The sequence below is a fragment of the Triticum urartu genome, chromosome 6 (genome assembly GCF_003073215.2).
Source record: "Triticum urartu cultivar G1812 chromosome 6, Tu2.1, whole genome shotgun sequence".
Lineage (NCBI taxonomy): Eukaryota > Viridiplantae > Streptophyta > Magnoliopsida > Poales > Poaceae > Triticum > Triticum urartu.
The window spans coordinates 506,065,481-506,082,277 of NC_053027.1; positions in this window are offsets into that span (position 1 = coordinate 506,065,481).

The window sequence follows — 16,797 nt, forward strand, 5'->3', positions numbered from 1 at the left end:
TTTCCATGATCTATATAGCAAAAGTACAATTTTCATGAAAAAAAGGAGAGATTAAACAATATATTGAAAAATATGTTAATCATGTATTTTTAATATGTTGAATGTGTATATAAAATATAAAACATACATGAAAAACTACAAATCAACAAATATACTTGAAAAAAATGTGAATTGCATGCTTACAGGTTCAACAGGCAAGGCAAGGTTACGGTTCACACTGAGAGTGACATAGCCCTCAGAGGTTCAACAGGCTGAATTTATTTGTTTGGTGTGCTTGTTTTTTATGTTTATTGCGTCAAAATGCCAGGCGCCCCTATGTCTCGCATTCAGGACCTCCTATATGCTGCTTATTGCGGCAAGGAGTCCTGGTTTCGCACAGGAGACGGCTCACCTGGGCCGGCCCATTCGCTCTCCTTCAGGGATTGAAAATTGCAAAAAATTACACGAAGGAAAGGAAGTACTCAAACTGGGCTTGATCCGGCGCATAGGAAATGGAGCAGTTACGAATGCATGGGAGGATGGCTGGCTACCACGTGATTTCATGCTGCGGTTAATATGTGCAGCGGCTGCAAACCCACCTGAGAAGGTAGCTGACTTTATAGCTGCAGCAACAAAAGAATGGGATGTTCAGAAGCTAAACACTTATATGCTGCCTATGGACGTCGAGGTGGTACAAAAGATTCCATTAAGTCACTCAAACTCTCATAATTTCTGGGCATGGCACTACGATCAACATGGAATTTTTACGGTGCGATCTTGTTATAAGTTTCTCGTTGATACTAAGTTACAGAGAGAAGCTTGGCTGAGTGGTGACACGGGGAACTCCAATTTACAGCAGGAGAAGAAGGGTTGGAAGAAGCTATGGAGCACAAAAGTACCGCCAAAATTACGTATGTTTGCTTGGAGGCTGGCCAAGGCATCATTGCCGACGGGAGAGGAACGTGCACAACGGCAAATGGCCACCACGCCGGTCTGCTCCCTGTGTAACGCAGCAAATGATACATGGAGACATTCTTTACTGGATTGTAATATGGCAAAAAGTGTGTGGGCGCTGCGGGATGATGATTCTACCCTTCCGATATATGGAGATGAAACACAAGATGCAAAGTTATGGTTGTTCGGGATGAGCGAGACTCTGTCCAACAAGAAGTTTATCGAGGTGTTAGTCACTTTGTGGGCAATATGGTATGCCCGGAGGAAAGCAATTCATGAGCATGAATTCCAAAGTCCATTGTCGACGCATCTATTCATCAGCAGATACTTGGAGGAGCTTAAGGTGTTAGATGTGCAGACCAAGACCGGGCATGGGGCAGCTCGGGCGGTGCCTCGATGGGTTCCTCCGCTCACAGGACATTGCAAGATCAACGTCGACGGAGCTGTGGTAAAGACGCAATGCAGAGGGGCTGTTGGGGCCGTATGCCAGGATGAACAAGGGTGTTTCCAAGGGGCCTCGGCAGTGGTGTTTGAGGGCATCTCTGATGCAGAAACCCTGGAAGCACTTGCATGTCAAGAAGCACTAGCGTTGAGTGAGGACCTGGACCTGGAAAGAGTACATATTTCTACTGACTGTCTGAGAGTCGTCCGGGAAATCGAAGCACCAAAGAACCTTGGTGGACATTGTATGGTGTTTCATGAGATCAAAAGAACGAAGCAATTTATTTAGGGCTTGTCTTTTTAGTCATGAACAGCGCGAATGTAATGGGGAGCCTCACAGACTAGCACGTATGGCTACGTCTCTTGATATAGGTAGGCATGTGTGGCTTGATGCACTACCTGCTCATTTATGTATCCCTGTAAACATTGAACTTAAGCAATAAAGTGCGCTGTGATTCTCAAACAAAAAAAAATACACTGGTAGGAATCAAACCAGCGACCTGCTACATGCGCGCGCTGCACTAGTAGCTGCGATAGGTGAGCTACTCTGAAAATTCAGCAGCACGAGTTTTAAAGAACCTGCCGGTAGAGGCGAAAAATAAAACAAGTTTGCCAAATTCCCTAAAATAAACTTGCGGGCAAGGGATGAACTCAAGTCCTCCCACTATGAAAGCAAGTTCATAGCCACTGTAGTAAACGAGGTTAGTGCGCACAATACAGCCCAGTATATATGAATTATAACCCGCGAAAGGATAAAACTCATTTTAAAATTTCAAGCGTAATTTATTAAAAGGAAAAACATTTTGAAGCCCAAAATTTGGGAACTCGAAAAAAATACTAAAACACAAAGTAACAAAAAAATTACTTTTACAAAACTCGAGCATTTTTTAAATTTGTAAAATAATTTTGGAAACATGAACATTTTTAAAACTGGTTCACAAAATTTTAAAACGCTAACATTTTTAGAATATGTGAACAAATTTGGAGAACATGAACTTTTTTTAAATTCCCAAATATTTAAGAATTTGTGAACAAAAATTAAACATGAAAATATTTTTTGAATTTTTAAACAAATTTTGAAACATGAACACTTTTTGAACATGTGAACAAATTTTGAAAATGTAAGTATTTTTTGAATTTTCAAAAACGAAGAATTTTGGAAATTCCAGATTTTTTTGAATTTTTGGACAATATTTGGAAACAAGAACTCTTTTGAAATCCCCAAACTTTTTTGAATTTGTGAACAATTTTTTTTAAATGGGAAATGAAGTGAACAAATTTCTGAAGGTGATTTTTTTGAATTGCCGAACATTTTCCGAAATGAAGTAAACAAAATTTGGACTTTTTTATGGAATTTATGAAGAAAATTTGAAAAATGGAACATTTTCTTTAGAAATGAAATAAAATTTAAAATACGAAAAATATTTTAAAATGAAAAATATATTTGAGAAAGTCAATTAAAATGAAAATAATAGTAAAAAGGAAAGAAAAAGAAACAAAAAACGAAAAAAGGACAGGAAATAAGCGATTAAGTGATAAAAGTAAAAAGGGAGAAAAAGGGAAAAGAGAAACAGAAAAAATCCGGTTCAAGAATCTTCTAGAAGTTTCCCGAAACCTAAAAGACCCGGCTGGGCAAAACCGGAAACGCAGAAAATGTTTAGATGCGCCGGCCTAATCCCGATTGCTGGCTGAAGGGAGCCACCGGTTGCGCCGGCCCAGTCGCGAGGGAACAACATCCTTGTTTTCTGTTTTGTTTTTTCACGTTTTTTTCGTTTTTTGCTCTCTTTTTTTTAATTTTTTTATACTTCAAGATATTAAATTTAAATATATTATCGAAATTACTCTACATTAAAACATTTGAAAAATGTTAACTAGGCATTAAAAATGTTAAATCTGTACAGCAAAAATGTTTATCACGTATATGAAAAATTTATGCAGAAAAATGTGTAAGATATAATTTAGTTATAAATTTTAAAAAAATTAATCAGACATTTTTAAAAATGATGAGCAAGTGTTTGAAAATGTTAATCAAGCATTTGGAAAATATTAAATGTGTGTAGAAACAATGTTGACCATGTATTATAAAAATGATGAAACTAATTTTCTCAAGTATATAAAAATGTTAATCAAGCATTTTAAAAAATTGAAAATGTATTTGAAAAATACTAAATGTCTATAGAAAAAATATTGACCAAGTAATAGAAAAAATGATGACTCTCTTTTATCATATATATATAAATGTTTATCAAGCATTCGAAAAATGTTGAACGTGTATTTGAATTTTTTAAAATGTGTGTAGAAAGAATGTTGACCAAGTAATACAAAAATGATGATTTTTCTTTCATCATATATATAAAAATGTTAATCAATCATTTGAAAAATGTTAAACAAGTATTTGAAAAATAGTAAATGTGTTTAGAAAAAATATGTTGACCATGTGTTCAAAAAATGTTAATGATGCATTTAGAAAATTTTAATCAAGCATCTAAAAAATATTAAAATCTGCATAAATTGTTTTTGACCATGTATTAGAGAATTTTATAAAGAATTTGAAACTTTATTATAAGTATCCATAGGTAAAATGTTCCCTATGTATTGCAAAATGTTACTCTTGTATTTAAAAATGGTACTCAAGCATTTAAAAATGTAAAAAATGTGTATAGAAAAATATTGACTATGTATTAAACAATATTAAATTTGTATTGGAAAATGTTAAATATGTATTAGAAGAATGTTGTTGACTTATTAAAAATGTAGAATGAAAAGCAAAATAAACAAAGAAAACCAAAAATTGAAACCAAAAAAGAAACAAAAGAAACTAAAAGAACAAGGAAAATGAAAATAAAATTGAACAAACAAATGAATAAAGAATGATAAAAATCAGACAATAAAAATTAAAATAAACAAACAATTTAAAAATGCCTGAAGAAAATGGAGATAGAAAAAATATAGAAAAAACTAGGAAACCAGTGTAAAACCAGATATTTTCCTTATAGTAGGTTGCGCCCCTGTTATTTAATTTAAATTCGATGTTGGCTTAGTGGCTATTTAAAATGAAGAAAGGCGTAAAAAACGACCAAAAAACAACAGGAACGAAAAGAAAAAGAGAAAACAAAGATATAAAAGAAAACTCGGGACCTTATCATCAAGTAAGGTGCGCCTCCTGTCTAACCAAGAACACTATACGAACCAGAAGAATACCCGTGCGTTGCAACGGGGCCACATTAACTTAAAGAGTTCAATATTAATATTCTTAAGCATATCAAGTTACGTTGGCGACCTTTCTACCATCAAATCCTCACACACACACTCTCTTCCTCCCTCTTCCTCACTCTCTCTTCCCCTCTCCCTCTCTCTCTCTAACACACACACATATCCATTTTATTGGGTACGGGACCATAATCCATCTATTTCACTCACACACGCACGCTAGTGCATAACAATATGCATTATGTGTATTATATTTGCCACCACAACTGAGGGAATTAATTTCATGTAAATCGGTCAGCCACAGCTCCAAGAATACGCGGAGGAGGTGGCCCGGGTCGGCGTTGGCGCCGTCCGGTGCGGGCCACGGGCCCGCTTCCAAGTGCGTCTGCACGCCGGCCACTCACGCCGGGTCCTTCAAGTGCCTCTTCCATCGCACCAACTCCCAGGGCCACGGCCAGGGCCAGGGAAGCCGCCCTTCTTCGCCCCCTTCACCGGCCGCGGCCAACGCGGTGCCGCGACACCCGGCCTCGCCGTCCTCGTCCTCCGGCACTGTCGCGACCCAGTGACGCAATCCAAGCATCGGTCTCGAGAATCAAGAATGCTCGACAACGAAGATGGAAGGGAAGATCATATACATGTCATAAGAAAGGGAGTTTATTTACTGCTCCCTCTATGTATTGTTTCATTTGTTTGGAGATTGATTACCATCAGTGAGTTAAGGTAAGGTTAATGTGATTGAGCGATTTTTTTGAAAATCAAATATCTGCTTTCTAATTAATGTGATTGAGTGATTTAAGGTAAGGTTAATTAATTTAGATTTTATTTTTTAGAGATTGTTCGTGATTGATTCTACATTACTAAATAATTTGCGCCAGTATGGAAAGTTCTGATCTGTTCAGATTTCTTTCGTTGTGTGAGAGGGTGACGTGAAAATAAACTAATAAGGTGGAGGGAGGGGACAAAAAAATCTACGAAAAAAAACTAGCGAAGGTTGGAGGAGGTACCAAAAAAACCATGGGAGGCGGGAAGCCGCCCTTCTTCGCCCCCTTCACCGGCCGCGGCCAATGCGGTGCCGCGGCATCCGGCCTCGCCGTCCTCGTCCTCCGCCACCGTCGCGACCCAGTGACGCAGCCCAAGTATCGGTCTCGAGAATCAAGAACGCTCGATAACGGATAGGGAATGAAAGATCATATACATGTCATAAGAAAGAGAGTTTATTTACTGCTCCCTCTATGTATTGTTTCCTTTGTTTGGAGATTGATTACCATCCATGAGTTAAGGTAAGGTTAATGTGATTGAGCGATTTTTCTGAAAATCAAATATTTGCTTTTTAATTAATATGATCGAGTGATTTAAGGTAAGGTTAATTAATTTAGATTTTATTTTTAGAGATTTTTTGTGATTGATTTTACATTACTAAATAACTTGCGGCAGTATGGAAAGTTTTGATCTGTTCAGGTTTCTTTCGTTGTATGAGAGGGTGACGCGAAAATAAACCAATGAAATGAAGGAAGGGGACAAAAAAACTAACGAAGGTGGAAGGAGATATAAAAAAACATGAAAGATGGGACCAAAATAAATCATATGAGACTACCAATTGCTCCATTAAAAATAGAGATGATCTGCGATCAAATCCCCTTGCAAATAGACCGATATGCATTTCTGGGCCGAGGCACAACCTTAGCACAATGCTATGTGCCCTATATTTTAGTTTTTTTGGTTGCTTATCTATTTAGTTTTTTTTCGGTCTAGTTTTTTTTACTTTTAGATTTAATATTTCTACCGATTTCAATACAATATGGAACAAAATGTCTACATACATTATAAATGTTCTATAGTTTTTAGAAAAAACAGAATTTAATAATGTCCATAAATTATTATTTGTTTGCAAATTTTTGAAAAAAATTCACAAGCTTAGATATATTTATGAACATAATTTTTTTGCAAGTTGACAAAATGTTCCAAGGCTTAATAAGGTTAATTAGTTCTGTAAATATTCATAAAATCAACAACTAAAAAATTTCATCAGTCTAAAAAGAATTTACGAATTTTTAAAATGTTCAAGATTTCTAAGAGTATTCAAAAATTTAAAATAGTATTCATTAATTCGTTGGAAATATTTTATGGTTTTTTAAAATTTAAAAAGGAGGAGGAGAAAATGAATAAGTAATAGAGAAAAAATTGAAACGAAATGATAAGACAAAAAAGTAGAATGAAAACAACACTAAAGAACCCAGCCCAATCACGACAAGAAACACAACCCTCTGATTCATGGGAGCAGAAAGTTGCGCAGGTCCAGTACTCTAGCTGTTGCGCGAGTCTTGGCGGTTTTCTTATCAGCTTTTCATAGTTTGCATCGGTTTCTGTTTGGTTATTTTGTCGGTTTTTCTTTTCCATTGGGTTATTTTGTTTCTTCCTTCAATCTACACCGGGTTTATTTGTTTTCTATTTTATTTCATATTATTATTATTCCTTTTAATTTTTTAACACATGCTTATATTTTTCATACACATTGTATATATTTTGTATTCATTATGAAAAAAATTATGCATGTTTCACATTTTGCAAATACATGATTAACATTTTTCCCAATAAATCTTTTAATGTTATTTTTTTCCCATAAACATTGTCTCTTTTTGTATACATATAAAACATTTTTTATCCAGGCTTAACGTTTTTCACATACATGATTAACATTTATAAATACATGTTTCGAACATTTTTTTGAGCACTTGTTAAACATTTTTCATGTACATGTTGAAACATTTTTTCTAGTGATACAAAACATTTTGTAAAACTATGCGAACACTTTTTTACATTATATAATCATTTTGAAAAATGTCACAACTCATTTTTCTTGCCATGGGATGTCCGGTCTCCAATACTCGCGTGCGTGGTCGTAGACCCGGCATGCGGTACCTTGTTTTGCGATCGCGGTGGCGGCCAAACTGGTGAGCTTCATACCTGTGTTACCACCCTTCATGTCGATGTATATCTTAGTGTTATAGATTAACTTTTATATATATGCTTATGAATTCTTGTAGGTTTTCCTGCTTCTTTCGGATATCTATTAAGGATTAGTGTTAACACAAAACGGTACTAATGGTGTTGCAGTAGCCACTAGGCTAATGATGAAATGTGTTACCTTCACCTTTTTTATATCTACTACTTATATAAATCCATTAATGCTTTAGATTTTAGTCAAACCATGCTAATTGTGTTGCACTTGCCACTAGACCGATGATGAAAGTTGCCACGTTCATATTTTCTATAGATAATGCTTATAGAATTCTGCTAATACTTTAGATTTTAGTCAAACTATTCTAATGGTGTTGAAGAATAACTAAACTACTTCAGCTCATGCTACTAGAGCTAGACACATCTATTGAGGTTTTATATTTCATATCTCACTTGACGTAGTAAAGACAAGTCAATTTCGTTTTCTACAGTGTCACTGAAATGTTAAAGCGGTGATGACATTATATTTTAGTTGCATTGCACAAAAAGTTCTGAAAAGAAGAGGAAGGGTGAGGAGAAAGCACCTACTACTCAAGATGATTAAGTTTGCCTTCAAGACTTATAGATTTACCTTCAACATGATGTCCTGCAAGAGCACATGGTGTTATAGTACATTCACGGTAAGTAGAGTGATGAACTATCATGACCCACCTTTTCAAACAAACGGTCTCCGTGTGTTTCTATGCCAAACCCCGGATCGAATCGTCGGCTTACACAGTAACAGATGTAGTATCATACACAAATGCATAATATATTACATCGCATGATCTGGAAAGCAAATAATCCTACAGATCTAGCCACAGGGTAGTCAAATACATAGTCCTACAATAAGCAAACAAAGTTCTTCTAAAACGGAAACGAAAGCAAATCTAAGGTAGACGTCTTGGTAAGCTCCATCAACACCACGGGATGAAGGAAATATGCCCTAGAGGCAATAATAAAGTTGTTATTTTATATTTCCTTATTCATGATAAATGTTTATTATTCATGCTAGAATTGTATTGATCGGAAACCTAAATACATGTGTCAATACATAGACAAACACTATGTCCCTGGTGATCCTCTACTTGACTAGCTCGTTGATCAAAGATGGTTAAGGTTTCCTAACCATGGACATGAGTTGTCATTTGATAACGGGATCACATCATTAGGAGAATGATGTGAAGGACAAGACCCATCCGTTAGCTTAGCATATTGATCATTCAGTTTTATTGCTATTGCTTTCTTCATGTCGAATACATATTCCTTCGACTATGAGATTATGCAACTCCCGGATACCGGAGGAATGCCTTTTGTGCTATCAAACATCACAACGTAACTAGGTGATTATAAAGATGCTCTACAGGTATCTCCGAAGGTGTTTGTTGGGTTGGCATAGATCGAGATTAGGATTTGTCACTCCGAGTATCAGAGAGGTATCTCTGGGCCCTCTCGGTAATGCACATCATAAGAAGCCTTGTAAGCAAAGTGACTAATGAGTTAGTTACAGGATGATGTATTACGGAACGAGTAAAGAGACTTGCCGGTAACAAGATTGAACTAGGTATGAAGATACCGACGATCGAATATCGGGCAAGTAACATACTGATGGACAAAGGGAATTACGTATGTTGTCATAACGGTTCGACCGATAAAGATCTTCGTAGAATATGTAGGAGACAATATGAGCATCCAAGTTCCGCTATTGGTTATTGACTGGAGAGGTGTCTCGGTCATGTCTACATAGTTCTCGAACCCGTAGGGTCCGCACGCTTAACATTCGATGACGATATTGTATTATATGAGTTATGTGATTTGGTGACCGAATGTTGTTCAGAGTCCTAGATGAGATCACGGACATAACGAGGAGTCTCGAAATGGTAGAGAGGTAAATATTAATATATTGGACGATAGTATTCGGACACCAGAAGTGTTCCAATGTGTATCGGGTATTTACCGGAGTACCGGAGGGGTTACCGGAACCCCTCCCCCCTGGGGGGATATATGGGCCATATGGGCCATGAGAGGGGAGCACACCAGCCCACAATGGGTGGCGTGGCCCCCTATGGTAGGTGGCCAAATAGGAGAAGGAGAAGAGGGGGTTCGCCCCCTTCCTTCTCTTCTTCCCCCTTCCTTTCTTCTCCGGTGGAAAAAGGAAAGGGGGCGCCACTTGGGGAAACCCCAAGTAGGATTTGAATCTTAATTGGGGCACCCCCTGGCTGCCTCTCCTCCCCTCCATCACCATCACCACGCCGTCGTGCTGATGAAACTCTCCCTCAACACTTTGCTAGATCAAGAGTTCGAGGGACGTCATCGAGTTGAATGTGTGCAGAACTTGGAGGTGTCGTACGTTCGGTGCTTGATCGGTCGAAACGAGAAGAAGTTCGACTACATCAACCGCGTTGTCAAACGCTTCCGCTTTCGGTCTACGAGGGTACGTAGACACACTCTCCCCTCTCGTTGCTATGCATCTCCTAGATAGATCTTGGGTGAGCATAGGAAATTTTTGAAATTGCATGCTATGTTTCCCAACAACAATTCCCAACATGGGAAAGCATGTCGAGTAGAGGCACGAAACTGTACGTAAGACACTCCTTGTAGTATTCACCTGCAACATGACACGTTCCAGCCACTAGGGTCAATACATTGAATGTATTGGTCCATAGTCGTTATGGAAAATCCCGAGTCACCTACATGCACCTTTGGCTCGTGGAGTACAAGGCTCTTTGTATAAAATAGTTTGTGTCCAACTTTTGTGTTAGGTGGTCTACTCTAATAGCTTTGTATAAATAGACTAGCACCTCACGCTTAGCTGGTGGCTCACCGCTCCTGGCACCTGGCTAGTTAGTAATGCCTTACTCAACCCCAACAAATTTTAATTAAGAAGAGGTGATGAGATCAAGCTGACAATTCTCAGTAGAGTTGCTCAAAACTTGTCCGTAAAATTTTACACTCTGTAGAGGTTTGTGTACTTTACCCGTAAGACCTAGTCACACCCTTCTGCTACTAAACTTCACTCATGAAGTAGCTAGGTAGACCAAGATGATACTTTTGGGAAGTGGTATCCCTTGCCCAATGGAAGGCCCATTCCAACGTACACACCTACATCTGTTGGTCATTCTGGAGGGGGTTCCCACAACTTACTTGGTCAACACAAAGCCCATATAGACTCACGGTTACAAACAAAAGCTACTCAACCATGAACTCGTACAATCCCTTTGAGCCTAGTGGTCACCCACTGGTGAGCTCCTCCTGCAGGTAAACCATAGACATGGGTCTGCGGGAGTCACCCCCAGTTTACCAGCAAAGCAATACCTAAGTACCTCCCATATGATTCATTACTTAAGTTGTTGTCAAGTAGTCTACTATATGGTCATAAGCTCAAAAACTGTTATTGATTCCCAATCCACGTAGCTGCAGCTAAGCAGCACTACTTGATGGTTACAAGGAACAAGGTACAAGACCTAAGTTTACAACTACCGGGTTAATGCAGAATTTAGCAAGCCTAAACTCACACTCCTACCATGGAATTTCTAAGGAATTTCAAAATAGATATTTTTAGTAGGTTCAGTAGGTTGAGGGGAAACTCTTTGCTCTTCCAGTCGGGGTGAAGATACCCCGAACAAACCCCTCAAAGGATTATTTTCCATAGCAACAAGTGATAGTAAATTTCAGCACACTATATAAATGTTTCCTTACCAAATTCCACTTACCAAAGGCGCTTCACTCCCTGACAACGATGCCAGAAAAGAGTCTTGATGACCACAAGTATATGATATCTATCTTAGTCCTTTCGATAAGTAAGAGTGTCGAACCCAACGAGGAGCAGAAGGAAATGACAAGCGGTTTTCAGCAAGGTATTCTCTACAAGCACTGAAATTATCGGCAACAGATAGTCTTGTAATAAGATAATTTGTAACGGGTAACGAGTAACAAGTGTAACAAAGGTGCAACAAGGTGGCCCAATCCTTTTTGTAGCAAAGGACAAGCCTGGAAGAACTCTTATATAAAGCAAAGCGCTCCCGAGGACACATGGGAATTATTGTCAAGCTAGTTTTCATCATGCTCATATGATTCGCGTTCGTTACTTTGATAATTTGATATGGACCGGTGCTTGGGTGATGTCCTTACTTGGACAAGCCTCCCACTTATGATTAACCCCTCTCGCAAGCATCCGCAACTACAAAAGAAGAATTAAGATAAATCGAACCATATCATGAAACATATGGATCCAAATCAGCCCCTTATGAAGCAACACATAAACTAGGGTTTAAACTTCTGTCACTCTAGCAACCCATCATCTACCTATTACTTCCAATGCCTTCCCCTAGGCCCAAATAATGGTGAAGTGTCATGTAGTCGAAATTCACATAACACCACTAGAGGAAAGACAACATACATCTCATCAAAATATCGAACGAATACCAAATTCACATGATTACTTATAACAAGACTTCTCCCATGTCGTTAGGAACAAACGTAACTACTCACAAAGCATATTCATGTTCATAATCAAAGGAGTAATAATTATCATTAAGGATCCGAACATATGATCTTCCACCAACTAAACCAACTAGCATCAACTACAAGGAGTAATCAACACTACTAGCAACCCACAGGCACCAATGTGAGGTTTGGAGACAAAGATCGGATACAAGAGATGAACTAGGGTTTGAGAGGAGATGGTGCTGGTGAAGATGTTGATGGATATTGACCCCCTCTCGATGAGAGGATCACTAGTGATGACGATGGCTCCGATTTCCCTCTCCGGGAGGGAAGTTTCCCTCGCAGAACAGCTCTGCCGGAGCCCTAGATTGGTTCTGCCCAAGTTCCGCCTTGAGACGATGGCGCTTCGTTCCGAAAGCTTCCTCTTGATTTTTTTCTAGGTCAAAAGACATCATATAGCAGAAGAGGGGCACCGGAGGTCTGCTAGGGGGCCCACAAGCCAGGGAGGCGCGCCCCCACCCTTGTGGCCACCTGGTGGGTCCCCTCTATATTTTCTTGGCCCAATATTTTTTATATATTCCAAAATAATTCTCCATAAATTCTTAGGACTTTTGGAGTTGTGCAGAATAGGTCTCTCAGATTTGCATCCTTTTTGGTCCAGAATTCCAGCTGCTGGCATTCTCCCTCTTCATGTAAACCTTGTAAAATAAGAGAGAAAAGGCATAAGTACTGTACCATAATGTGTAATAACAGCCCCATAATGCAATAATTATCAGTATAAAACATGATGCAAAATGGACATATCACATCCTTCTCCAAAATGTCGTTGTTGGCCATGAGTTCATCGCACTCACTCAGAAACTCCTCGCTATACTCCTCGGGGTTAGCCACATGACTCTCCATGTCCTCGTAATTCCTTTCCTCCCAGATCACCTCCTTACTTTTAGGGTTCCCCAAAGGCTCCCCGTTAACATAGCTCCTCTCACGGAAAGGGTGTGGTTCTCGGTTATCATATTTTGGTACTTCTATAAGGTGTAATGAAGGACTTCCTGGGCGACTTACTCAACACCATTTCCCCAGTTGTTGTAGAGCTTAGCGAAGGTGATGTTGTTGGTGTAGGGCATCGCTTATCTCCCTCGTACCACGGTTTTGATGATCTATTGCTAGGCCTCAAGGACTATGGGAGGCAACTTCTTCCCCAGGAATTCCAGTGGTGGAAGGGTTAGTTCCTCTGTCAGTTTGATGGGCTGGTCCATGAACATGCTCGTAGTCTTCTCCTCAGCATACATGTATCAAGTGAAGTTTTCCATCTACAGTTTTGAAAAAAATAGGACAAGAAATGAGTGATGTGAAGTACGAGACCAATGGAAAATCTTAAGCAAGAGAAAAAATGATCATATGGTTTCGTCCAATCCTAGGGTTACGTCCTATAGTCAACACATTGCTCTGATACCATCTGCCACGACCCACCTTTTTAGGCATACAGACTCCTTATGTTTCTATGCCAACCCCTGGATTGAATTGTTGGCATACAGAGTAATAGATGTAGTATCATACACAAATTACATCGCATGATCCAGAAAGCAAATAGTCTTACAAACTCTAGCCATAGTCTAGTCAAATGCATAATATTACAATAAACAAATATTGTTCTTCTAAAGCAGAAACGAAAGCAAATCAAAGGTAGACGTCTTGGTAAGCTCCATCAACACCACAGGGAAGCATTTTGAGTAGCGGCAAAAAATCCTACGTAAGTCACTCCTCGTAGCATTCACCTGCAACATGATACATTGCAGCAACCATGGTTAATACATTGAATGTATTGGCAAGTTCCATGGTCGCTATGGAAAATCCTGAGTCACTGACCTCCTTTCAGTGATCTGGTAATGGAACGAAAAAGTATCCCGTGCCTATTTCCCTAGAGGTGACTGATAACCCACAAGTATAGGGGATCACAACAGTTTTCGATAAGTAAGAGTGTCAAACCCAACAAGGAGCTAAAGGCAGAACAAATATTCCCTCAAGTTCTATCGACCACCAATACAACTCTACGCACGCTTGATGTTCGCTTTACCTAGAACAAGTATGAAACTAAAAGTACTTTGTAGGTGTTGTTGGATAGGTTTGCAAGATAATAAAGAGCAAGTAAATAAAAAGTAGGGGCTGTTTAGATAAAGAAACAATAAAGTAAATATAGCGAGTGTGGAAAAGTGGTGGTAGGAGTTGCGAAATTGCCCCTAAGCAATTGACTACTTTACTAGACCGATAGCAAGTATTATGTGGGAGAGGCCACTGCTAGCATGTCATTCCTGACTTGGAATTCTATGTACTTATGACTGGAACTATTAACAAGCATCCGCAACTACTAACATTCATTAAGGTAAAACCAACCATAGCATTAAGATATATTGCCCCCCTCCAATCTCGTATGCATCAATTTCTATGCTAGGTTGAAGCTTCTGTCACTCTTGCCCTCCAATACATAGTCCTATCAACATACAACTAACCCTAGGGTGTGATCCACGCGTGCACTCATATGATGGGCACCAAAGGATAGCAACAGAACCACAAGCAAATTAAATCAATCATAGCAATTCATCAACCACCGATAGGACAACGAAAATCTACTCACACATCATAGGATGGCAACACATCATTGGATAATAATATGAAGCACAAAGCACCATGTTCAAGTAGAGGGTACAACGGGTTGCGAGAGAGTGGACCGCTGTAGATAGAGGGGGGAAGGTGATGGAGATGTTGGTGAAGATGGCGGAGGTGTTGGTGTAGATCGCGGTGATGATGATGACGGCCACGGCAGCGTTCCGGCGCCACCGGAAGAGAAGGGGAGAGGGGGCCCCTTCGTCTTCTTCTTCCTTGACCTCCTCCCTAGATGGGAGAAGGGTTTCCCCTCTAGTCCTTGGCCTCCATGGCATGGGAGGGGAGAGAGCCCCTCCGAGATTGGATCTGTCTCTCTGTCTCTCTCTGTTTCTGCGTTCTCAGATTCTACCCTTTCATCGTTTCTTATATCCCCGGAGATTCGTAACACCGATTGGGCTGAAATTTTTACACGATCTCTATCCAGATATTAGCTTTCTTGCGGCGAAAGAAGGGCACCAACCGCCTTACGGGGTGGAAACGAGGGTTAGGGGCGCGCCCCTGCCTCGTGGGCCCCTCGAGCATCGTCTCGCGTTGATTTCACTTCCCAAAAATCACATATATTCCAAAAAATCTCCGTCCGTTTTTATCCCATTTGGACTTTGTTTGATATGGATATTCTACGAAACAAAAACATGCAACAAACAGGAACTGGCACTGGGCACTGGATCAATATGTTAGTCCCAAAACTAGTATAAAAAGTTGCCAAAAGTATATGAAAGTTGAATAATATTGGCATGGAACAATAAAAAATTATAGATACGACGGAGACGTATCAGCATCCCCAAGCTTAATTCCTGCTCATCCTCGAGTAGGTAAATGATAAAAAAGATAATTTTTTATGTGGAATGCTACCTAGCATAATCTTGATCATGTATCTAATCATGGCGTGAATATTAAGACACGAGTGATTCAAAGCAATAGTCTATCATTTGACATAAAAACAATAATACTTCAAGCCTACGAATAAAGCAATCATGTCTTTTCAAAATAACATGGCCAAAGAAAGTTATCCCTACAAAATCATATAGTCTGTCTATGCTCCATCTTCACCACACAAAATATTCAGATCATGACAACCCCGATGACAAGCCAAGCAATTGTTTCATACTTTTGACGTTCTCAAACCTTTTCAACTTTCATGCAATACATGAGCGTGAGCCATGGACATAGCACTATAGGTGGAATAGAATGGTGGTTGTGGAGAAGACAAAAAGGAGAAGATAGTCTCACATCAACTAGGCGTATCAACGGGCTATGGAGATGCCCATCAATAGATATCAATGTGAGTGAGTAGGGATTGCCATGCAATGGATGCACTAAGAGCTATAAGTGTATGAAAGCTCAGACTAAAAACTAAGTGGGTGTGCATACAACTTGCTTGCTCATGAAGACCTCGGGCGTTTGAGGAAGCCCATCATCGGAATATACAAGCCAAGTTCTATAATGAAAATTCCCACTAGTATATGAAAGTGATAACTCAAGAGACTCTCTATATGAAGAACATGGTGCTTCTCTGAAGCACAAGTGTGGTAAAAGGATAGTAACATTGCCCCTTCTCTCATTTTCTCTCATTTTTTTTGTTTTTTGGTGGGCTTCTTTGGCCTCTTTTTTTTATTTGGGCTTCTTTGGCCTCTTTTATTTTTTTTGTAAAGTCCAGAGACTCATCCCAACTTGTGAGGGAATCATAGCTTCCATCATCCTTTCCTCACATGGGACAATGCTCTAATAATGATGATCATCACACTTTTATTTAGTTACAACTCGATACTAGAACAAAGATATGACTCTATATGAATGCCTCCGGTGGTGTACCGGGATGTGCAATGATCTAGCGTAGCAATGACATCAAAAAACGGACAAGCATGAAAATATCATGCTAGCTATCTTACGGTCATGCAAAGCAATATGACAATGAATGCTCAAGTCATGTATATGATGATGATGGAAGTTGCATGGCAATATATCTCGGAATGGCTATGGGAATGCCATGATAGGTAGGTATGGTGGTTGTTTTGAGGAAGGTATATGGTGGGTTTAAGGTACCGGCGAAAGTTGCGCGATACTAGAGAGGCTAGCAATGGTGGAAGGGTGAGAGTGCGTATAATCCAT